Source organism: Pleurodeles waltl, chromosome 12 (assembly GCF_031143425.1).
Source record: "Pleurodeles waltl isolate 20211129_DDA chromosome 12, aPleWal1.hap1.20221129, whole genome shotgun sequence".
NCBI classification, from domain to species: domain Eukaryota; kingdom Metazoa; phylum Chordata; class Amphibia; order Caudata; family Salamandridae; genus Pleurodeles; species Pleurodeles waltl.
The window spans coordinates 506171339-506196901 of record NC_090451.1 but is presented as its reverse complement, the minus strand read 5'-3'; the positions used below and the strand labels follow the sequence as shown (position 1 = coordinate 506196901).

At 46.4% G+C, this 25563-nt stretch overlaps 1 protein-coding gene across 6 annotated transcripts in view; it reads left to right on the top strand.

Moving 5' to 3' along the window:
• Positions 1-25563, top strand: part of JOSD2 (Josephin domain containing 2) — a 142194-nt gene that overhangs the window by 62102 nt on the left and 54529 nt on the right. The window contains exons 2-3 of one of the 6 annotated variants that reach the window (XM_069217270.1): positions 11384-11529; positions 11681-11999. The exons of 2 other annotated variants lie outside the window; for them this stretch is intronic. The gene's annotated coding sequence lies outside the window, so the exon portion shown is untranslated. Of the gene's footprint in view, positions 1-11383; positions 11530-11680; positions 12000-23192; positions 23659-25563 lie in introns of those variants that run through there. 3 more of the 6 variants (XM_069217271.1, XM_069217273.1, XM_069217272.1) reach the window with 3 other exon arrangements.

Genomic DNA, 25563 nt, shown 5'->3' with positions numbered 1-25563 from the left:
TGGCTAAGGCCTTAGGGGTTGTCTGTGCCTGATGGAGATATTTATAATGTAGTCATTTGTGGCGATAGTTGTTGGAGACAAGTTTGATCTGTGTACAGCAATAATTCCATGTCTTGTCTGGAATGGAGGATCCTTAATCGTGCTCCCAGGCGATTCTAGACCTCTTCACGCCAAAGGGTCTCAACTGCAGGTAACTATGGTAGTGTCTGGAAATGATGTGGCAGCTGTCTGAAGAGGAAATTACTAATGTAAGAGGAGGAAAATCATTGGGCTTCTCAGGATAGGCAGGTAAGGTATTGTGAAACGTGATGTGCAAATGGTGGAATATAAAACCGTCCATGAACGTCGTACCTCCCCCTTCTGCCATTACGGAGCTGGGCTTGACTGCACTGTTGACAAATAAATTGTACATGACTTGTAGATTATGTGTGCAAAGGGAGTGTTGTACTAAATGTTCCTGTGTAAGGGGGAGCCATGGGTTGCTTGTGAGGGGCATATGCGGGGAGTATATGGTATCCACGCCTAGGTACAGCAGGAGTTTGGACCAAGCCCAACTGGTGGTAGAGAGAGGGTCTTTATTTCAGCAGGGTTCTGTGGCAGCCACACTGGTAGAAAGGAAGAGAGAAGGAGATTAGGCACCTGAGCTCTTTCGGGTTTGAGATACTGAAGTCTGGCAATAATAGTCGAAGTGTGATTGAGCCACTAAATAATATAGCTGTTGATAAGGGCTCCAAAACCGCCTTGCTCATAGGGGAGTGTCGGTGTGTTCCACTGAATACTGGCCGCGGCCAACCCATATGAGACGTATTAACAATCCCTGCAGTTTAGCAAAAAAACTCCTTCTTAATGCAATGGGGATATTAAAAAATAAATACAGGAATAGTGGTAAAACCAATTTTTAATGATGGCTATGCACCCAGCTGTACCCAATGGCAATTTAATCCAGGGTTCTACCTGCTTTGTGAGTTTGTTTATAGCAGGACCATAATTGTGTTGGATCACCTTGGACCTGTCTCTCTGTTTATAAATGCCCAAGTATTTGGATGAGTACCTACAACATTGCAAGGGGAATTCTAGGTCACAGGGCGTGGTGGTGTCTGCGACTGGGAATAACTCTGATTTATTCCTATTGATGTGTAGGACGGAGTATGTCCCAAATCTCATTACTTCCTGTCTAAGACTGGGGAGATTACCAGGGGGATCACAGACAAACAACAGTGTATTGTCCACATATAGTGTCGTCACTAATGTCCCATAGGGGAATCAATGGCCCGTCTCTAGGTGTCATTCTTGCAGATGCCAAACTAGGGTGTGCATGGCGATAATAAACAGGAGAGGAGATAGTGGGCAGCCAGGTGTGGTGCCTCTTGTTAAAGGAAATAGCTGAGATAGTGTGCCATTTATTTGAAGGCATGGCAGGGGATCTTTGTACAGTAACATAATAAGGTTCCGGAAGCTGTTAGGTATGCCCAATTGTCAGAAGCCTGCACACTTTCACTAACCTGCTGTCCAGGACCAGCATGAGCAATGGCACGAAGACAGTCCATCCACTCACCTTGGCATGCTGCAAAGGAACAGGTAGCACTGGGGGTGTGGATAAAATAATAAAAGGCAGCCTTCTGTAGTGAACTGCGATTAGTACCTCTATGTATCATCTGGTGCATCCCTGCCATCAGTTTCACTTTTATTTTTTATTTTTGGGATGTTATACTAGATATCTATGAATTTCTGCTCTCATTTTATCACACTTATCTACTCATCACTCTTATGTCATGTCTCTATCAAACTATCCTCCATTCTCACTCTGACTCATCCCAAATCCCTTCGACCACTTTCATCTCCTAAATATCTCTGCCTAAGCTCTTCCCTCCACCTCCACATCTAACTCACCAAACCTCACTCTACCTCTGTGACCTCCCACATAACCCTACTAAATTCTCCTGCATTCATCTCACCCTACTACTATGCTCTCCCTAACCCTTCCACATACTCTTCCCCCTCCGCCCCCCTTTATTCATCCCAAGCCTTTGGATTGAGTAAATGAAGGATATACTCCCAATTAACACTTCTGGATTTCTTTCCTCCTCCACCCCTCCATTACTCCAGTCAATCTAACTAACAAACTCTCATATCCGCGGCTCAAATTAACTCATAATAATACTAAAACTGTACTCATTATTAAATGATACTAATCCATCACTAATTCTTGTTGGGTTCCGGAGTAGCGTGCTACTCATCGAAAAGCACTTCGACGCCTCGTCCGGGGTAGTAAGCGCTATATAAATACGATTACAATACAATCAAAAGCTGTTCATGGGATATGTGCACTCATGTTCTGGTATCTGCATGGAAGGGAATAGAGAATATGGTATTAGTGAATATACACTTACTCCTGCATACCTCATTTACCCCACTCACTCATGCAACTTGTGGCTCACTCACAGTTAGTTGTTGGCTGTATAGCTGAATCGCAGATGCCTAGGAAATTGAGATCTCTTCAGGGAATGGAATCTGACTGCTCAGATTATTGATAGGTCCCACTGGAGGCTTGCATCACTTTAATGTCATGGCTTATAGACAGTCATGAGCACTGTTCTAAAGTTATGGACGTGTCCTCCCAAGTTTTTCATTCAGTTCTGCCTTGCATGCGCTCATCAGTCATATACAACACATAAAGACATCCACGCTCTAATGTCAAGGTGCTATGCAGCATGTGTGCATTCTAGCCATGCACTGTGTTACATAATAGTTTTGATATCCTTGGCCCAGACTCTATTAGAATGCACAGAAAAAATGAAACAAGTTATAATTTTAAAGGCCTTGGTCCCAGTCTTTGTTTCCTCCTACCCAGGGGTTTTCGCTCTGACACGTGTCAGGATTATGACGGGGAGTGAGCCCAGTAAGCGATCAGAATGTTAGCTTTAACACATGCTTGCGCGTATGTAAACAAAGTTCACTTAGCTGACAACCATTGTCAGCGCCGTCAGGGGAGTCTGAAGAGGCATCACTGGCAGTAGAAGGCTCTCTGCGAGTGGATCTTCGGCGCACTTCTTCCCTGGAGCTGCATTTGTAGGTCTACTTTCACAGTACGATTGCTGAGTGGATGCGGTTGGTGCCCTCAGCAGCAGCGCACATGGCCGCTCAACACGTGTTAGCACCTCACAGGCATGCTGGCAAATGTAGCTAACAGGCACTTAAGCATGCTTTTACATAGGTACAAGTGCATATGTATGTAAGAAAAGATCAGTATGTTTCTCTAAGAACTGCAAGCATTCATGTCCCACACATTGTCACTCTTGTGCTATCGGTGTTGTGTTTTTACTCCTTACGCATAATGTCTTTCCTCAGTGTGTTGGTAATCGCACTTAGAGCGCCACAGACTGATCTTGCCTGTCGATGTGGGCCATATCTCGGATGTTGTGTTTATACAGGGTAGTGTGGGTGGTTCTAACACCAATTTAGTTAATTTGGCAAGGAGAAAAGGCCCTTCAAGGGAATCAAACAATTTTACAGCATTTAATTGGGCAACACCTGCTGGGATAGTTGGGGAGATCTGGTTGATTACTGCAAAGAGAGTGCGAAGATTAATGGAGGTGGAGCGGTGTGGGACAAGTCTGGATTGTATGGGGGAAATTATACGTTTGATTAAGAGAGAAAAGTTACGGCTATTACCTTAGCCAAGATTTTATTATTGTGGTTTAGTAGTGACAATGGTCTGTGAGAGGTTCATCACAACTGAGGAGCTTATTAGGCTAAGTAACTGTACTAACAGCTTTGTGTAGCATGGAGGGGAGTGTGCCATTTTCGAAAGATTTAGTCTATACCTCCAGCAGATGTGGGACCAAAATTGTCTTATGTGCTTTAGAAAAATTTCCAGTGAAGCCTTCCAGCCCTGGAGTCTTAGACCTACTTAGGGCATCAATGGCCTGCAATATTTCTTCACAAGTAATGGAGGCAGCGAGAAATTGTTGCTGGCCAGGTTCGAGCCAAATGATTGCTATCTCAGGTAAATAACTTGTCAAGTCAGTCTCATCATCTACCATAGAGTACATGTAAAGTAGTTTGTAGTATGCCATAAACTTGTCCGTGATGATGGCACTGTCGATGACGACCATACCATCAGCCCACTACAGGCTGTTCACATAAGTGGCATGGTGCAGAGGCCGCTAAAGGCGAACCTACATGTGGCCCAGGTGTTCATCCTCCCCATATCTCCATGCTCTAGCGTAATTGTCCAAACAATTCACCTTTTGTGCAGCTAGATCCTGAAACTCCTGCAGCAGGACTGACCTGGTATGTAGAGGTGCAGCATTTGTGGCAGACATATCCACCATGTTCATGTACCCTAATTTTCTCTCCACCTTGGCTAGATCATTTCTAATACTGTGTAGTACCCCAGCATGTTTAGTGATACATATACCTCTTTTATAGGCCTTGAAGGCCTCCCAGAGGTTAGAGTTTTCTGCACTGTTCCAGTGTTAGTAGCAAATTATTGGGTTATAGCATGCCGGATTTCTGTGAGAAATACCTCATCATGTAGTGCATTCTCATTAAAGCACCAGTGTCTGACAAAGGGGGTGTTCTAAGGGATATGCAGTGTTGCCATTATGGGGGCAGGGTCTGAGAGCATGCGGGGTAAGTGCCCAATAGTCGTAAGCCACAATAACGCACTGTGTGATAAATATCAATGATTGATCTGGATCCAGACTTTGTGTGGGGCTGAGTAAAATGCATAGTCCATCTCCTGTGGGTGCCTATATCGCCATCAGTGAGTTGAAACGTGTCTCAGAGGACTGTGAAAGCCTACGGCATGTGTGGCTTAGCAGTTGCAGTAGAGCCAGTGGAGTCGAGACTGGGATGGCATGTCATTTTGAGATCACCGCCCAATAGAATGTAGTTGGTCTGATATTGGCTCATCTGAGAGTAAAGGTTGGAGTAGAAATCAGGGGAATCGGTATTAGGTGCGTATACATTGACAAGTAGTACAGACTGGCCTGCCAATTCACATTGTACCAATAAGTATCCCCCCTCTGGGTCTGAGACACTCTTTTGAGATACAAACAGCACACTGCTATGGATGAGAATACAGTCCCCGCATGAATCTGAGCTGTAGTCCGAGAAGTAGCGATTACAGGCCCATGAGCAGCATACGTGCTATCATAGCGGGGCGACAGTTGGGGCTCATGCAGGAAGTCATCCTAACTTCATAGCGATTGAGTTAAGAGAGGTCCTGCTTCCCTTTTTTCGGATTATTGAGGCCCCTAATGTTTCACGTCATGCATGAGAGTGTAAATGTCGAGCCCCCATTAGTGTGCATCGCCATAGTGCCAAGGAGAAATGTGATGTATTTGTAGAGGAGTGTGATTTTGGAGAGTCATACTTTGAAATAAAGGTGCAGCTTCCGTAATCCAACATAACAACATAGTAATTACCCATCCCCCCACCCACTCCAGCAAAAACAAGAGCTGGAGAGTGCCTGCAACTCTGAAGCAAATCAGAAGAATAAACATAGTGGTATACACCTTGGAGGGGTGAACAACGCTCAGGATTGCAGTGCCCTTATGAATAGTGTGTATAGAAACTAGTACTGATCCATCGGTCAGACTTAAAGACAGTAGTATCTTCAGCGTAATATCATATGGGTCACTAAGTCACAGTGAGTTGCACATATTGCAGGCAAGTTGTGTAGTTGGGAAGAGGCTCAGTCATGATGAAGGGTCAGGTTGGGAGCCAAACATGGAGGCGTTGGGGGAGCTGAAGGGCTGGGTACTGCCAGGGGAAATTTCACTACGTTCATGCTGCTTGCAGAACTGAACAGCGTCAGCAGGGCTATTGAATACATAGTGGCAGCTGTCTGCTTCCACTCCGACACCTTGGATAAAGCATGCCATACTTGACACCTCGAATCTGGAGAGTGTATTTTACATCAGCAAATTTGCGTTGTGCCTCCTGAACCATTTGGGTGAAGTCAGGGAAGAGAGAAAATGTGGTGCCCTGATATTGTAATGGGCCCTTTTCTCGGGCTAGGCGCAGGGCTGTGTCTTGACCCCTAAAATTGAGGAGCCTAGCAATAATCGTGCACAGCGGTGCTCCAGGTATGGGGCGTGGGCTAAGTGATCGCGAGTTCTTTCAGCAACAAAAGTGTTGGTGAAGGAGTCTCTGCCAAAAAGTTCACCTAGGAGTCTTTCCACAAAGATGTTCATACACCCAGTATCTGATAGAGACTTCTAGCTGCAGATTTCTTACCTTTGAATTCTCTGGCGTCAGCTTCGAATCCGGAATCTTTTTGCTGAGCAATACCCTACGCGTGCCGTCGGGTGGCATCTTTTGGTTCCACGTGCGTCATCCGGCTCCGCGTGGCTTCTTCAGCGTCGTTGGAGCAGTCTATGACATCAGGGTAGTCTATATAGACGCCACCTCGGCGCGCGTACGTCAGTTCTTTTCCTTCCGCTCCGGTTAAGCGCAGATCAGGGATCGAGCTACCCTTTGCCTTTTTTCAATGTTTTGTTGAGGATTTTTGTTGTCTGTGCAAGGGATATGTCCTCTAGGAAGATGGGGTACAAGCTGTGCGGTGCCCGCCATTGCGCGGTGTCGGTGACGAACACCCATGAGATATGTCTCTGGGGCCTCGACAGGGACCATGACTCGAAGATGTGTTCGACTTCGGTTAGTGCGACTCCTCGGAGGTCACAGTCCCGCTCAAGGAGGAGGTTGCGGAACCGACCCAGGGGCCCCAAGTCCTGTTCATACCATTTGAGGTCCTCAGGGCACTCGGGGAAGAGGCACAAAAAGAAGTAGTAGTCCAAGCGGACTTTGACATTACCTTGCCTGTCGGCCGACCAGAACCATGCTCGGGAACATTGACGTTCCAAACACGGTCCCCCCCCCCCCTTCTGGGATTTGGAGCAACCCCCGCTCATTTAAGAACATTTTACGAGGCTATGCACCTTGTTTTTGAGCAGGCAGCCCCTTCGTATGGGTCTTCGGGCCCGCAGGGTGTGCAGGGACCCCATCGGATTCGATGCCAGTCGCTTCGGCCTCAGCGCCCTTGGGGACCCCAGGATCCGATAGCGGATCCGGACCTGCACCAGGTTCTCACAATCGGCCTCCTCCGGCGTTGGGCCAGACGTCAACGCTCCCTCCACCACTGATTCCCACTGGTGGTGGTATCCCCTTCCACTTTTTAGAGTTCAAGATGTGCAAAATCCACCTGAGGGTCCAGAGATTCAGATTTTTAAATGTTTTATGGCCAAGCTGGCGACCAAGATTGCCGCACAGCACTGAAGCAACAGTGGGCACCGTCTGAACACTGCTTCCCTCTGGCTGTACTGGCGGCAGTGATGCCTCCGATCTCCTGATCTGCAAGTCGCAGAGGCACTGTGTCTGATATCAACACCCAACAGACTCCCCACCGCTTGATTCACCCACCGCCCTGCGGGGACCGCCTTATGAGATTGCCTTGCGGAAAACGCCTCAGGAGCCAGGTGGCCTCAGATCTCATGTTTCTATGCACTGCGACATCGCCGCCACCCGCTCCCTTCTCCACACAGTAGTAACACAATAAGTCGCTGACTGCACTGGGGGTGACTTCGATGTGAGGCCTGTGAAACCCCCCTGAATGTTTGCAGCCGGCCTGTGGCCGTACCTTGCCCTGCAACACCTTGCGGTCCATATGGTAAGGCATGTTGGTTGATTGCTCTGTGCATTCTCTGCTGGCCTGTTGGCCTCACATCACCTTGTTGTGCTCTGCCAGCTACTGCCCTCTGCCTCCTGCACGCAACCCCCCCCCCAAAAAAAATGAAGGACAATAAGACTAGCCTTGTCGAGATGAGTCTTCATTGTCTCAGCGGAAATATCTGGAGAGTCCATCTGCATTGGAGTGGGTACTCCCAGGTCTATGTTCCACTTGTGGCATATTGTCATAAAAATAAAGTACCTTTATTTTTAGTAACTCTGTGTATTGTGTTTTCTTATGACATTGTGCTATATGATATAAGTGGTATAATAGGAGCTTTTCATGTCTCCTAGTTCAGCCTAAGCTGCTTTGCCATAGCTACCTTCTATCAGCCTAAGCTGCTAGAAACACCTCTGTTCTACTAATAAGGGATAACCGGACCTGGCACAGGGTGTAAGTACCACAAGGTACCCACTATAAGCCAGGCCAGCCTCCTACACCGCCCTAAACCCTGAGGCCTACCCTGCCCTGTCCTAAAACTACCCCTCCCCGCCCTAAACCCTAAAAGCTACCCTGCCCTGTCCTAAAAACTATCCCGATCTCCCACCCTAAATCCTAAAACCTACCCTTCCCTAACAACTACCCTGCCTCCCGCCCCACCCTAAAAGCTACCCTGCTCTGTCCTAAAACTACCCCAACCTCTACCCTAAACCCTTAAACTTACCCTGTCCTAAAAACTAACCCACCCTGTCCTAAAAACGACCCCAACCCCCTGTCCTAACCCTGAACCCTAAAACCTACCCCGTCCTGTCCTAAAAACTACCCCTACCCTCGCCCTAAACCCTAAAACCTACCCTGCCCTGAAATCTACCCCGCCCCAGCCCTAAACCCTACCCTGCCCTGTCCTAAAACTACCCCTCCCCCACCCTAAACTCTATCCTGCCCTGCGTGCTAAACACATATGGGTGGTAATGGCAGCGTGGTCAATGCATAGCGTTGCATTGACCGCGTTGCTAGTGATGTGCCCCAGCCTATGAAGTGTTAGGTATTTCCCAGTACTCTTTCATTAGATCCAAGGTGGTGAAGTAACTGGCAGTTCCAAACCTTTCAATCAGTTCATCCACACAGGGCATGGAGTAGGTATCAAACTGGGGTCTGTTGTTCAGCTGCCAGAAATCTATACAAAACCACATGGTGCAGTTAGGTTTTGGCACCAGGACAACAGGGGAACACCAAGGGCTCTTGGAGTGCTTGATTATGCCTCCTTCCAACATACGGCTAACCTGCTCTTCTACTGCTTAGCGTCTGGCTTTGGGTATCTGGTAGGGTCTCAGCCAGATGATTTTTCCTATCTTGGTTATCATATTGTGTTCAGTCAGAATGGTTCTCCGGGGTATATGGGAGAAAGAGTCTTGATTTCGACACAGAAGATCTTCCATCTGTCTTACTTGCTGCTTAGTTTCCCATACTAGGTGTCTGTTCAGCTTGTGCCTTTGCTTGAGGGGATAAAATGATTTCAAGCTGTTGTACATTCATGATCAGGAGGGCAGCTTGGGGTGTGTTGGGGAATTCACCTCCCTCCTCCCATTCTTTTAAAAGATTAATATGGTAAATCTGTACCTTTCCAAGGGCATGCAGAACAGCCAGCTTACATGTGACTGGGGTGATCTGGGCTACCACCTCATAATGACCCTGCCATTTAGCTAGGAATTTGTCAAAGGAAGGAAGGAAGGAGAATTAGTGCCTTACTCCCTACTCTTAATTGCCTCACTCTGCTTCTCTAATCATATATCCCCTTTTGTTTCTCTTGGGCTCTTTCCATCTACTGTCTGTCTTCTTCCCATAAAGTGTGTACCCTTTCTTTGAGGTCACAAGTGTACTCAAGGACACCTTTACCCTTGTCCTCTTCCTCTTTCAGTTGCTTTGCTGCCATGTCGAGTAATGTTCTAGGCTGCCTACCAAAGACCAATTCAAAAGGACTGCGTCCCGTAGAGGCTTGGGTATGTGTGCTGGTGGCATATAGAACTAAAGGCAGGTTTTTATCCCAATCACGTCCAGGGTCTGAGATAGACATTTTTAGCATTGTTTGATGGTTCTATTATACCTCTCCACAAGACTGTCCGCCGGGAGGTGGTATACTGATGTTCTTGGAAATTATAGGCCCAGCAGTTAACATATCCGGGCCTTAAGACGGGACTGTCTAGCTTTGGCTTACCATCCAGACCAGAGGGAGATGGGGTGCGGCCTCGGTTCTTGCAGGCCCGGCTCTGGCCGAGGTAGGGGTGACCCTTTCCGGTAGCCACGGTGCTGTTGACAGCATACGCCATTACAGTCCGTGCCCTCCAGAAGGAGTTACTGAGGAAAAAACCCTGTAGGCAGGGGTTGGGGTAGTTTTTTAGGACAGGGCGGGGTAACTTTTAGGACAGGGCAGGTTTTAGGGTTTAGGGCAGGGGATCGGGGTAGTTTTTAGGACATGGCAGGATAGGTTTTAGGACAGGGTAGCTTAGGTTTTAGCTTTTAATGCGGTAGTGGGGGTCGGGGTTGTTTTTAGTACAGGGTGTGGTAGTTTTTAGGGCAGAGCAAGGTAGCTTTTAGGGTGGGGGTTGGGATAGTTTTTAGGACAGGGTGGGGTAGGTTTTAGGTTTCAGGGCGGGGTCGGGTCGTTTTTAGGACAGGTAGGGGTAGTTTTTTAGGACAGGTAGGTTTTACCGTTTAGGGTGGGGGGATCGAGGTAGTTTTTAGGACAGGGCAGAGTAGCTTTTAGGGTTTAGGGTGGAAGCTGGGTCGGGGTAGTTTCTAGGCCAGGATAGGTTTTAGGGTTTAGGGTGGGGTAGTTTTTTAGGACAGGGCGAGGTAGGTTTTAGGACAGGGCATGGTAGGGTGGGGGGGTTAGGACTAAGGGCAGGGGGTGGAAGGGGCAGTTTTAAAGGCTTCGGCGGGTGGAGCATGGTGTCAGGTGTAGCTTGCAGGGATGGTGGGGAGAATTTACCACGCATGTTCCTTTACCAAACTTGCTTTTACAACTAATTTCAGTGAAAATGCATGCGTGGTAAAGACACTGTCGTTTTAGAAACCGCGTTGTAAAGGCATGTGTGTTATACACATGCGTTGTTCCATCATACATCCGCGTCGGCTAGGGAGAAGTCCGTTTTTACTACTCCATTAGGCTTCTACTACTTTAAAGTGATGCCCTTTGGGTTGCATGGAGCCCCGGCCTCGTTCCAACGTCTAATGGATACTCTTCTGAAACCCCATAAAACGCATGCAGTGGCCTAGCTGGTTAATATTGTCGTGTTCAGTCTGACCTTGGAACAGCAGAAAGAGCATCAAGAAATGGTACTCTCCGAAAGGCAGGCCTTACCGCAAACCCAGAGAAATACACAGTGGCTAAGAGATCCATAAAATACCTAGGCTATACCATAGAGGAAGGATCCATCAAACCCCAAGTTGGCAAGGTGAAAGCCATCCAAGAGCTACCGTCCCTTACAACTAAACATGACATAAGGTCATTCCTGGGTTTACTCGGCTACTACAAGTGATTTATACTGAACCTTTCAGAATGAGCCGCCCCATTAACTGAACTCCTAAAGAACCAGCGTCCCAACAAATTAGCCAAGCTAACCTTGCAGCAATGCGATAGCTTTGACTGGCTCAAGTCTGCTCTATGTACAAATCCTGTGTTGAATTGTCCTGATTTTTGTCCTTCAGATGGATGCTTCAAATCAAGGTTTGGTTGCTGTTCTTCCTCAACCAGATGCAACGGACTACCTTCACTTAGTAGTCTGCATCAGCTGTAAGCTGTTACCGAGGGAAACCCACTACCCCACCATTGAGAAGGAATGTTTGTGCATCAGGTGGGCTTTAGCGGTACTTCATTATTATCTCCTGGGACGGTCCTTTATTCCACTAACTGACCACGCTCCTTTGACTTGGTTGTCACAACATAAAGACACTAATCCTCAGATTCTGCTTTGGTTTTCAGCCATGCTTCCTTTCTCTATCCAGATCAACCATCTCCCGGGTAGGTCCATGACCTATTTCCTCTCACGAGCACCGCTGTCCTCATGGCCCGAATAGCCAAGCCTGGAAGGGGGCCACTGTCCCTGGGAAGTGATTGCGGGGCCGGAAGCTACTGAATGCCCCGGGGAGACACCGGAAGAGCTGTCAGTGATTTGTGGATGGAGCAACAACTTCCAGGTCATGGACATTCCCAAAAGGACGACAGGAACACCAGGACGGGTCGGAGGGGAGAGCGGTGGATGCTGACTGGACCGGAGCAGCGACGAGACCACTTGAGACTGACATGAGACCGCCGCGAGCGAAGGTGAGTGCAGCAGGACACATCTTCCAGCCACATTCCAGGAGGATTGTGGCTTTCCCAGGTATGGTCCCGACTAAGGGGATGTTGGGCCAAATAAGGGTGAAAAGAGGGGGAGGGGTGCATGTGGCTGCTGAGGCCTATGTGGGGCCAAAAATGGGGAGCACTAGCTTTCATTTATTCTGAGCAAAACACCATATAGGGTCTTTGGGGCCAGGAACAGTGTGTTGCACAGAAGTTGTTGGTGAGACTACTTGGTTCTCCTCATGATTGCACACACAACCCCACCCCACCCTTCCCAGAATAGCTCGGACTTACTTTTTACCTGAGCCCTTGTTTGTTCCTCTCCGAGGTCCACTGCCCACTGAGAGCGAATCAAACGACGCCGAGTGGCAACCTAGAAAAAACAAGGACACAGAGAGAAAAGACTAGTTAGAAGCAGTAAGAGGGGTTGTGATGTAAAACCCTCATAAGTTTATGGCAAAATAAGAGTATAATAAAGGAAACGTTGCTACAGTGAACTGTATGGAGTGTCTGTTCTTAAGTGACACTACCAGTGTATCCAGAGGGATCACCCATGCCCGGTGACATTGAGAATCCCAAAAACGGGTGAGCTAGGTGCAGTCGATGGTTATTTGGACACTACATCTCAGAGGGAGAAGATACCATTTGGCCATTGGTCCTAGAACATATCTTAAATTAAAAAATTACATGTGGCAATGATGTCAATAGCAAAAACATGTATTACACTACTTTCTAGGTAAGCACAACCTATTAAACAGGTATTTAGAGCATACAGGTAATTTAGCACATTCATGGTGACCTTGCACCTTGCTTAGTTGTAATTCTGTTAATCCTGCTCCCCAAAAAACATTTGCATGCGTGCTCATGTCGCACCCATGGAATGTACTCTTCATGTTTTTCAGAATTCATAATAGGGATGGAAGTACCGCGAGGGGTTCTCTAGTGTATGCTTACCTACTCACCGTATTGCCTGTGCTATGGCGTGACATCCCTTGGCCGAGCATGGGGTAGCTAAAGCTTGCCTTCTAGCAGGACTGGCTTCACCAAAGGGCTCTAGAAGGAGGTAATATCAAAAGAACAGAGTTGTCACTGGGCAGGTAGCATGCATTGCAGTGTCACCAGGAAGCAGTTTTGAGCAGGACCAAATCCCCGGCCTTTCTCACACGCACAATTATGACACACATTGAAGGACTTGTTACATCCTTCCTGAATCTGGAAACCATTGTCTTTGGAAGTGGGTGGTAGTCAGTTGATTTTGCAAGTAGCTATATCCAATACAGGTATAGCTTTATCCATAGTACTTTGTAAGGCCTGCAGAGTACTTAAGCTAGAATTTAGGTAAACTGGGTTAAGAGTTCTTTGGTAATGCGGTTCATCAACAGACATTTTAGGTGGGACAATGTTCTTGCTTTTCCATCTTCTACTCCCAGAGCAGATGACGAACCCCCTGATTGCTTTATCATCTTGAGATGGCAGCTGTACGCATCGGGTATGAGGGTAGAGGAAATTGTGGACATTGAATCCAGAAGCATGTGCAGGGGCAGGTGACTCTCCATAACATTTACTCTCAGGTCATCAGCCAGTGTAAACTAGCTGATGCTTTGATCATTTTTTTGCCATTTATGTGTCTAGGTTTTTTATTTTTTTAACATCAAGATAGCGTCTGCGTGAGACAGCCACTCAGTGCTCTCCCACTCACGCTCCAGTCCTCAGCCCCGGTCTTCAGTATGTGCGATATGTTTTCCCCTTTTCATCGCTTGCCACTGACATGAATCCTGTGATCGGAGTCATCTTTGCCGCAAGACATGTTTTGCAGTTGTTACAAGGCAACTTTCTTCAGCCACACTGTCTCTTTGATCTTCCAGCTCGCCTGGCTGCGTTTGTGCTACATTGTATCTTTGCCTATTTCCGGCAGCATGGTGCACAGATGCCGGAGAGAGGATCAAAGGCGCCTCCTGTTGGACTGGTGGCAAAGCGAGAGACGACAGCTTGCGGTTCCGGTGTTCTGAAGGACTCAAAGGTAGGGAAGGCTGGCGAAAGAAGCTCGGGGGAGCCTGCAAACCTGAGAGCACCGGCAGCTGCAAAGTCAACTGTTGCACCACTTACGAACTACTTGAAGAAAAGGACTCAAGCAGTTATGAGCCTGCTTCTCCCTTCTAAGGTGATACCAACTGCAGAAACAACAGGGGATATGTACAGGCAGCACATAGATTTTGAAGGGGAGCACAGGTGCGATGAGTACTGTGGCTGAAGCTCTGGGCCCTGAGGATCAGGGCCCCCAAGCGCACAAGGAGGCTTCCCTCACAGTAAGGTATTGGACCACCCACCCACCCTTAGATTTCTCTGTGGTGGTGCAAGTCATCTCAAACACTGAACAAGAAGGGCACTGAGCGAACAGTGATGCTGTGGCATCCAAAGGAGCCCTGACCCAGGCTTCCGGAGTAGATTATGCTCTGGCCCAAGTGAGTGCTGACGAAAAAGGCCAAAAGGGCCACCATTTTTCAGCCAAAGGGAAGCTGTCCCCAAAATTAGGTCCTGATGTTGATCTGGGGGATAAGTTTTCCTCCCTTTCCATCTGGACTAGTGACGAAGACCCTGATGCAGGGAAGAGTCAGGCATGGAAAACCTTGTGGACAGAGGTTGGCTCTGATATATCTACCCCTGAGGAAGACAAACGCTCTGAGGCTGGGACAAGGACAAGCAAACTAGAATGTACCAAACCTGCCATTGTTAGCAAGAAAAGAAAAAGTTTGCGCTTGTGCTCACTCAGTGTTAAAAAATAATTTATGTCACCTAAGGACTTGCACTGGGACTATTCCTCCACCCCTGGCCTTGAGGGCCCAAAAGCATATGATGACACCACGGCTACTATGAGGACAATTTCTCTGGAAACTATATACCACAGTATTATAGAGCACGGGGAGGAGACAAGGGCTGAAAGCCGTAGAATGCAACTGACCTGCCATAAAATGCAGGGAATTATTTGCTGTGTAGCAAAAACCTGCTCCGAATTTGCTGTACGAATGGGGGAAGCTGAAACCCAGATCTTAAAGCTGGAGGACGACGCCGCTGCACAAAGGAAGACTGGCGATTTAATGAAAGCTCATGTGGGTGACACTCACTGGAAGCTGGCAGATTTTGAAGATAGGCTTAGGCAAAATAATCTAAGAGTTTTACGCATTCTGGAAGAAGCCTTCCCAGATCTCACTCAGTGGGACTGGGAAAGAGAAGTTCAGAGGGCCCATAGGTTCCCCTTCAAAATAAAAAACAAACTGGAGGAGGCTGGAGCAAAGCCCAGGATTTGCCTTAACAACTTTCTGTTAAGGCAGGTCTTGTATGAGCTTGCTCGCCAGGACCGGTAAAGCTCTGCCAAAGGGTGTAATATTTTTTTTCCAGACCAGATTTCTGTCAAGCTACTGTAGAATTAGATGAAGATTTCGACTACTAATTTCTCTACTGCAGAACAAAGGGGCCCAGATCTTCCTGATTAACCTAGCTAAGCTGAAAGTGGTTATTAATGACAGGTCTCACTGTTTTACCTCTGAAGTGAAGGCTAATGGTTTTTTGGATTTGTAGTGACTTTAGATAGACTTAGCTGAACTGTGAGGTCTTTGGATTTTGGAAGGAGGATTTATTGTCTTACTGTTCTAGAATGTGGTACTTTATGAAGATGGGGTATCATCTGGCTTAAGGTTCACTGTCTAATACTAAATGCTCAGAGCAAGGGTCACGGGATGGGGGTGGGAGCACAAATCCATTTTGAAAGGGACCAAGTGGGTCCTGTGACCTCTATGGAATAGAGTGTGTTGGAGGTGGGTTGGTGGGTGCGGGGGCCGATGAGAGGGGGAGGGCAAGGGATTGGGGAGGGGGTAATGGGTGAGTATGGTTTTTGAGGGGAGGTATGGGTCACAGCAGAGCAAGGAAAACAACCACTTTATTGGGTATGGGCAAGACAGCACACTCCTGACTTTTTGTAAAGGTATTCAGCATAAGACATTCTCTCATAAAACAAAATACACAACCAGTACTGCTAGGTGCAGAAATGTTCCTTCTGAGGGAAGCAAGCAAGGATATCGTAGTAGACCTTGTTCACACATAAACAAACTCATGAGCCATAAGGTATGAATATGTTGTATTAATATTTTTGGTCTAAATGACACCCAAAAGAGAAAGAAGGTGGCAATGGGCTTAAAATTAATGCAGACTGACATAACCTGTATAGAAGAGACTCACATCCTTTGGGGAAGATGGGAAGTTCCTATGGACCTATGGCTAACACCTTTAACCTGCACATACCAGATGGTGACAACGCAGGGTGTAGTCGTTCAGGCCAAGAACACTATTTGCAGGCCAGGCTGCTCCCTGTTGGATAAAGGTGGCCTTTGGGTCATCCTGGAGTGTAATATGGGCATTGCCAGGTTTACTCTCTGCACTATTTATGGATCAAACTTTGATAAAACCAAAGTACTAGATGCCCTAAATCTGGAATTTAGTCTCATGGCCACTCCGTTTAGTACTCTGTGGGGATTTCAAAAGTTGACAGCTATCAGGGATGTGAACCAACATTTTTCAGGGTTTTAAGAAGGTTAATAAAGGAGCATGCTCTTACTGATGTCTGGGAAAGGCTTAAAACCCCGGACCCTGCCTATACTTATTATTCCTTCCCACATGGTAAACTGGTATGACTTGACTATTTTTTTTACTTCAGCTGCATTAGCAGCTGAGCTGAGATAGAACTCTCCCCCAGAATTTTATCTGATCACAATTTCCTATCCTTAGTCATACAAATAACCGACTTTTATATGCCCTGCCTGGTCTGTGTATTTGATTAAAATAATTACTAGCAGAGCCACTCTGTCTAGACCACATGTATGCCTTGCTGAAACAATTTTTGGTTATCAACAGAGATACAGCTGCTTCGAGGATGGTATGGGATGCACTTTAAAGCTGGGGTCAGAGAAGAGACCTTGAGCAACAGTTTGTATCTGCAGAAGCAGAGGGAGGCTGAGGTCAGGGGTGTGTATCGAGAACTCATGCTGGCCGAGGGGAAATTGATGCAAAGCATAGTGGGGGCGGGAAGAGGTTAGCGCACTTCAGGATGAGTTATCTGCACTAACGGCTAAGGATAATCAGCACCTTAGCAAAGCAGCAGCCGTTAAGTATCAGATGTTCAGGGCTGAATGCTATGAATATGGGAAGACTACTGGGAAAGTGTTAGCAAAGCAAATAAGGCAAAGAGTGTTTGACAGGGCTGTAAAAGCCTTTAAGGATTCCTGAGGGCATATCCTGGAAAATCCATAAGAGATTTTGAATGTCTTAAGAGATTTTTACTAGGAGCTATATTCTAATGACTCATGTAGCTGGCAGGCGCAGAGAATGCGGAAAGTTCTTAGACGGGCTAAAATCATGTAGGCTCAGTAGGGAGGAGCAAGCTTTCTTGGAATTCCAATATCATTGGAAGAAATGTATGAAGCCTGGATCTCCTTGGCCTCAGGAAAGGTAGCCGGTCCTGATGCCCTTCCACTGGAACTTTTTTAAGCTTTCTTCCAAGAACTGCAGCACAACATGTTACTAACTTTAGCAGCTCAACAAGGTCAGACCCCATCCTCCTGGGAAGTGGCCTGGATAGTAATTTTTAAGAAAAATGACAGGCCTCTCTCTCCCAGGTCGTACAGACCAATCTTGCTGCTGAACTGCGTCAGGAAAATATATGCCAAGGTTCTAGCAAACAGGTTGGCAAAGGTTATCTCTCCCTTAGTATTGAAAAGGCAGCATAGGTTTAGTCCAGGCAGAAGGACAGTTGACCATGTTAGAAGAGTTATCTCTCTGTTCGATCTTGCGGAAGTACAGCAGATATCTCTTGGTTTGATTCTATTAGATGCAGAGAAAGCATTCAATCATGTTTCTTGGTAATTTCTGTGGGATGTTTTGAAATAGAAGGGGTTCGGGGATGGTTTTTAACAGCCATTAAAGCTATGTATAAGGTCCCCACTGCCCGGATATGCTTAGCTGGTTTGGAATCTGATGCAATATCCATTTCTAGGGGAGCTAGGCAGAATTGCCCCTGTTCACCACTACTTTCGCATTGTATATTGATCCCTTCTTAATTAAACTAGAGGAGTGCGCAGCTATTAAGCCAATTCATCACAATGGGGAGGGTTATAAGGAACTTGCCAATGCTTACAATGTGGCAGTGGTTACAACAAATCCAGGGGTAGCTATCTATGAAACTGAAAGGCTCGTCAAGCTGTTTGGGACATACTCTGGGTACACACTAAACGAGGACAAGACTCAAGTTGCCTATTGGGAGAATTAACTTTTACACCCCTTTGTCTGCCTCGCCACTTCTCCCTTCTGTCTTTCAAGACTCTGTTATGGATAATTGGAGGCAGCGAGGGATAACCATGTGTGAGAAAGTAGCCTCTTTCTAGCCTTGTTACCCCCACTTTTGGCCTGTTTGTGAGTGTATGTCAGGATGTTTGTCACTGTTTTCACTGTCTCACTGGGATCCTGATGGCTAGGCCCCGGTGCTCATAGTGAAAACACTATGTTTTCAGTATGTTTGTTATGTGTCCTATATGTATGTGTCACTGGGACCCTGTCACACAGGGCCCCAGTGCTCATAGGTGTGCATGTATATGTTCCCTGTGTGGTGCCTAACTGTCCCACTGAGGCTCTGCTAACCAGAACCTCAGTGGTTATGCTCTCTCATTACTTTCAAATTGTCACTAACAGGCTAGTGACCAATTTTACCAATTTACATTGGCTTACTGGAACACCCTTATAATTCCCTAGTATATGGTACTGAGGTACCCAGGGTATTGGGGTTCCAGGAGATCCCTATGGGCTGCAGCATTTCTTTTGCCACCCATAGGGAGCTCTGACAATTCTTACACAGGCCTGCCACTGCAGCCTGAGTGAAATAACGTCCACGTTATTTCACAGCCATTTTATACTGCACTTAAGTAACTTATAAGTCACCTATATGTCTAACCTTTACCTGGTAAAGGTTAGGTGCAAAGTTACTTAGTGTGTGGGCACCCTGGCACTAGCCAAGGTGCCCCCACATTGTTCAGAGCCAATTCACTGAACTTTGTGAGTGCGGGGACACCATTACACGCGTGCACTACATATAGGTCACTACCTATATGTAGCTTCACCATGGTAACTCCGAATATGGCCATGTAACATGTCTATGATCATGGAATTGCCCCCTCTATGCCATCCTGGCATAGTTGGCACAATCCCATGATCCCAGTGGTCTGTACTGCCAAACTGCCCTTCCTGGGGTTTCACTGCAGCTGCTGCTGCTGCCAACCCCTCAGACAGGCATCTGCCCTCCTGGGGTCCAGCCAGGCCTGGCCCAGGATGGCAGAACAAAGAACTTTCTCTGAGAGAGGGTGTGACACCCTCTCCCTTTGGAAAATGGTGTGAAGGCAGGGGAGGAGTAGCCTCCCCCAGCCTCTGGAAATGCTTTCTTGGGCACAGATGTGCCCAATTCTGCATAAGCCAGTCTACACCGGTTCAGGGACCCCTTAGCCCCTGCTCTGGCGCGAAACTGGACAAAGGAAAGGGGAGTGACCACTCCCCTGACCTGCACCTCCCCTGGGAGGTGTCCAGAGCTCCTCCAGTGTGCTCCAGACCTCTGCCATCTTGGAAACAGAGGTGCTGCTGGCACACTGGACTGCTCTGAGTGGCCAGTGCCACCAGGTGACGTCAGAGACTCCTGCTGATAGGCTCCTTCAGGTGTTAGTAGCCTATCCTCTCTCCTAGGTAGCCAAACCCTCTTTTCTGGCTATTTAGGGTCTCTGTCTCTGGGGAAACTTTAGATAACGAATGCATGAGCTCAGCCGAGTTCCTCTGCATCTCTCTCTTCACCTTCTGATAAGGAAACGACCGCTGACCGCGCTGGAAGCCTGCAAACCTGCAACATAGTAGCAAAGACGACTACTGCAACTCTGTAACGCTGATCCTGCCGCCTTCTCGACTGTTTTCCTGCTTGTGCCTGCTGTGGGGGTAGTCTGCCTCCTCTCTGCACCAGAAGCCCCGAAGAAATCTCCCGTGGGTCGACAGAATCTTCCCCCTGCAACCGCAGGCACCAAAAAGCTGCATTACCGGTCCCTTGGGTCTCCTCTCAGCACGACGAGCGAGGTGCCTCGAATCCAGCGACTCTGTCCAAGTGACCCCCACAGTCCAGTGACTCTTCAGTCCAAGTTTGGTGGAGGTAAGTCCTTGCCTCACCTCGCTGGGCTGCATTGCTGGGAACCGCGACTTTGCAAGCTACCCCGGCCCCTGTGCACTTCCGGCGGAAATCCTTTGTGCACAGCCAAGCCTGGGTCCACGGCACTCTAACCTGCATTGCACGACTTTCTAAGTTGGTCTCCGGCGACGTGGGACTCCTTTGTGCAACTTCGGCGAGCACCGTTTCACGCATCCTCGTAGTGCCTGTTTCTGGCACTTCTCCGGGTGCTACCTGCTTCAGTGAGGGCTCTTTGTCTTGCTCGACGTCCCCTCTCTCTTCAGGTCCAATTTGCGACCTCCTGGTCCCTCCTGGGCCCCAGCAGCGTCCAAAAACGCCAAACGCACGATTTGCGCCTAGCAAGGCTTGTTGGCGTCCTTTCGGCGGGAAAACACTTCTGCACGACTCTCCACGGCGAGAGGGATCCGTCCACCAAAGGGGAAGTCTCTAGCCCTTTTCGTTCCTGCAGAAACCTCAGCTTCTTCTGTCCAGTCGAAGCTTCTTTGCACCCGCAGCTGGCATTTCCTGGGCATCTGCCCATCTCCGACTTGCTTGTGACTTTTGGACTTGGTCCCCTTGTTCCACAGGTACCCTAGATTGGAAATCCACAGTGTTGCATTGCTGGTTTGTGTCTTTCCTGCATTATTCCTCTAACACGACTCTTTTTTGTCCGTAGGGGAACTTTAGTGCACTTTGCACTCACTTTTCAGGGTCTTGGGGAGGGTTATTTTGCTAACTCTCACTATTTTCTAATAGTCCCAGCGACCCTCTACAAGGTCACATAGGTTTGGGGTCCGTTCGTGGTTCGCATTCCACTTCTGGAGTATATGGTTTGTGTTGCCCCTATCCCTATGTTTCCCCATTGCATCCTATTGTAACTATACATTGTTTGCACTGTTTTCTAAGACTATACTGCATATTTTTTGCTATTGTGTATATATATCTTGTGTATATTTCCTATCCTCTCACTGAGGGTACACTCTAAGATACTTTGGCATATTGTCATAAAAATAAAGTACCTTTATTTTTAGTATAACTGTGTATTGTGTTTTCTTATGATATTGTGCATATGACACTAGGTGGTACTGTAGTAGCTTCACACGTCTCCTAGTTCAGCCTAAGCTGCTCTGCTAAGCTACCATTATCTATCAGCCTAAGCTGCTAGACACCCTATACACTAATAAGGGATAACTGGGCCTGGTGCAAGGTGCAAGTACCCCTTGGTACTCACTACAAGCCAGTCCAGCCTCCTACACCATGAGTGGCAATTTATATGTTTATACCCACTTAGATCCTTTGTGGAATTGCAGGGTCACTATGATCTGCCTCGCAAACACTTTAAGTTTTTGCAAGTGTGGGATTTTCTTTATCATCGGAAAAGGCAAACGCCCCTTAAGGAGAAGATACCTATAATAGAAGCAATCAGGCACAGGGATAGGATAGGGGCATTGTATAATTCATTACTAGATGTCCAGCATGATGACCTCGTTCTTCAGAACGAGAAATGGGGCATTAGAAGGGCCATGGCTGGAGGAGTCACTTGAGATGGCAGAGAAGGCTTTTCTTGCAGCCTGTTTGAAAATTCAAAACTATAAGACAGCGTTTAATTAATACTATACTCCGGTTAAAGTCTCCAAGTGGTGTAGCTCCGATGGGAAATGCAATCGCTGCGAGGGGCAGGAGGCTGAGATAATACACGTTTTTTAGCTGTCCCAAGTTGAAGCCCCTGCTACATGGGATTGAGCAGTTTCTTAGTTATATCATTAAGGGTCAGGTCAGTCTTACACCTACATCATATGTTATTTGCATTTCATGGAAAATCCTGTAAGAGCATTGGGGTCGTGGTTCTGTTTTTTTGCTGTATACAATGATCAATTGCATTTCATGAGTATGAGTGTCTTGCCTTATGCGACTGGAAACAGAAAATGAAAATATTTTTTTTAAAATGGGTTTCCTTTTGATAAGGCTCACCTTTTAGAGAATGACACAGAACTCCAAAGAACTAAAACTCATTCCAGTTTAAGCCGCAGTTTCAAAATGAGGCTTCTTTCTAGCCAACCTATCTCCCAACACTTCTCTTTGGATAGGGAAAACCACACAGTTGAAGTAAAACTTTATGGACCTTGACAACACTGCGCCGTTTTGGTTGCTGTCTGAGATCCATGTAGTGGTCGGGAAATTATAGAGCTGGGATCTGGGAATGAAGCATGGCGTAGAGCAGTGAATGGAACGGATTGAGAAGCCATGTTGCACAGAAGTTTGTTTTAACTTGTGGGATACATTGGCTGCACTCCTGACGTCTTTGATGTATACGTAGCATGTTCTCACCTACCTTCTTTATAATGTGGTCCACGGATTCCACCTTTTGGTGCATGTGAAAGTGTCACTCGGACAGATGCCGTTCCAACCATTTGTTCAGCCAGCCTCGCATCTCCAAACCTCCCCCTAGCCTTCCACCCATACATTACTGGCTTCCTGTTGGCTCTACACATTCGTGATTAACATTCTTTCCATTTCCCTTTGCATACCAGCCATTCCTTTCTCTCTCTGCCCAACCTAAGCTGCCACAGCATACCATTGGCATTCAGTGACATTCAATGAGTAAACGCATTCTTCGATGTGTGAAGCTAGTCTAATAATTTACACCTCTTTTCAGGTTTTCCTATGGTTTTCTTAAGGAGCCCCCCTGGGGGACAAAATCCCCTTACAGTAGTTTATTTTTTACTACAAAAAATAGCTCCTGTTTCCAGTGTCTGACATTCTCTTTCAAAGCACATCCATTACCATTGTTTTAATACTGTTTGATATTAGTCACCTCTTAAGCTTCCCGATTATCAGTGTGTCAGCCATTTCAGTGGAACATGTCTGAGACTGTTGTGCATCCCTGGCAGTTGCCTGCCTTTGGCAGTCACTCAGAACGAACGTGACGCAGTTTTTAGATGGTAAGAGTCTTGGGATGCCGAAGCCGTATTGCAAGCGGGGCCAGTGGACAGTCTGTTGTGGGAACAGCTAGACTTTAAGACTGTTTTTGAACTTGTGATAGCCGCATGTTTTCTCCCTCCTAAGTGGCGCGTCGCTTTACTGGCTAACATCCAGGAGGCCCATCCAATAGCAGTGCGTGCTGCAACTCGTCTCATCTAAGGGCTGGGAAAATATGACAGCATAAAATTGACTCTAACAGAACTGGACTTGCTCCATCTCCCCGCCCTCGTCAAATTGAAGTCCTGCTGCACTGTGTACGGAGAAGTCAACTCAAATACCCTTTCCTGTTTGACTCTCAAGACAAAGTCCTCTATTGGGTAATGCAAGTCGTGCAGCAGCAGTGTCCTACCTTTACGACGCAGCCGTTACCAGAGTAAGCATTTTATCGAAGTGATTGAAACAAGAGTCAGTACGTCGCAGGTACGTTTTCTAGTCTTTTACCTGTGAAGTGAAGTCCTATGATGTAAGTTAGTTTATCAACATACACATATAGTGTTGAGGTTATAATACCTAAACTTGTAAAGGTAATTTACATTACCGAATTTAGTTTCAAGTGACTATTAAGTTATTGCATTTTAGTAATACAATTTAAAGTAATTTGTAAATAATGTACATTCATTTTAAGTTAAACAGTTTAAGTAATAAAATGCTAATGCAGAACTAGGCAGCTGTTTTTAAAAATATAAATTAATATATAATGATATTTATAATTGCTGTGAGCTTTCAGGGGTAATAAGTGGTTTTTAGGGTTCAGGAATGGGTGAGGGTTCAGGAATGTGTGTAGAGGTTCACCTTACAATTAAAAAACAATATTTGTTTTACATATACAGAAGAAGGGGGGGTATAGGTCTATAGTCCCCCATTTAAAAACAAATAAGTGTTTCTATGGTTTAAAAGAATACATTCTAATTAAAATATGTTAATCAAAGTATATATGAATACATAAATTAATTCATTTAAATATAATATTTAAAATTAAATATTTTGAATTTATTTTAATGCGAATTGTTACAGTAATTATTTCAAAACATACATAGATGCTAACAATATTACTTAACCAACTTACCTGCAAAGTAAAGTACTCCCGATATCACTTTCCGCAATGTAAAGGTACTTGTGATTTAGTTACTCAAGATGTACACACCTAACAACTGACATTTAGAGCAACATCGCTGGGATGGAACTTAATAAATCAAGACTCTAGCTACATTCCAAGGGTTGTGAACTCTTACCCAGTCCCATTCTTGCCAGGCCCAATCCTCTTCCACTTCAGGAAATAGCTTAAGTCTTTCCTGTGCAAGCAGCATCTTGTTGTTGTGGTCCAAATGTAGTACTTAATTTGTAAAAAGAAAAAAAAAAAAAAGGTGCCAGTACCCGTCAGGAGACCACTCCAGGGGGCACCACCCATTGTGTGTGTCACTGCTACTAATGACAACTCAAAATATTTATATATTAAAAATGACTAATACCAGTCACCCAAGATATTCTTATAGCTTTGGGTGACCGGTGTTAGTTATTTTTAATGTATATAGAATTAGTAAACAACTGTTGTTGTGCTCCTCACAAAATCAGACTAGCAGTACCACCACATAGCTGGCTGTCATGAGTCCCAGTGTTAATAATTGTCAGTGCCTAGCACTGGAAACCACTGGCTCAAATTATGCACTGGTACTCAGTAAAGTTTACTTATTCTTCTTTCTTCCCACTTCTTACTTTGTCATCATTCTGATCTCAACCCAGTGCTTACCAAAGCCCCTGGCCATCACCTGTGACTCTCACCTACTACTACATGGTCTGCTTTTCCCACTCCTTCTCTCATCGAAACCTGTCTTTTCCTCCTCCCAGTTACCAGTCTTTGCCACCTCATGTCCCTGGCCACTTCTGAGTCCATCCCTTTTGGGTCACAGCCTACCAGACAGCCCAGCTGTCTGGTTTGCTAAAGACATCTTGGGGACTTTCAGAAAGTTGATCTAGGGATGCATTCCGCTTGTTGCTTACCACTGGCTTTGTGGTTTGCAACCACACTTTCTGGCTTTCCATTTGCTGGCTTTATTTGCTTTCGGCTCTGCAGGTTCAGTTCTTCCTTCCCGTTGCCTAGACCGTGTTTTCTTTGTCCTTCCACAAACTCCCTTTTTGTTAACAGGCCTTAAAATCTGGTTCTTATCTCGTCACATTTGCTGTGCATTCAAAGACTAAGGTCAAATGTCAGGTGATGTCTTCCAAGGGTACTTGTTTACTTTTCTTTCTCTGACTTCAAAGTGAGAGAATTCATGTGATAATCTTGCAGGATACTGGGAGAGGAAAGAGTTTTTTCTAGCACAAGAC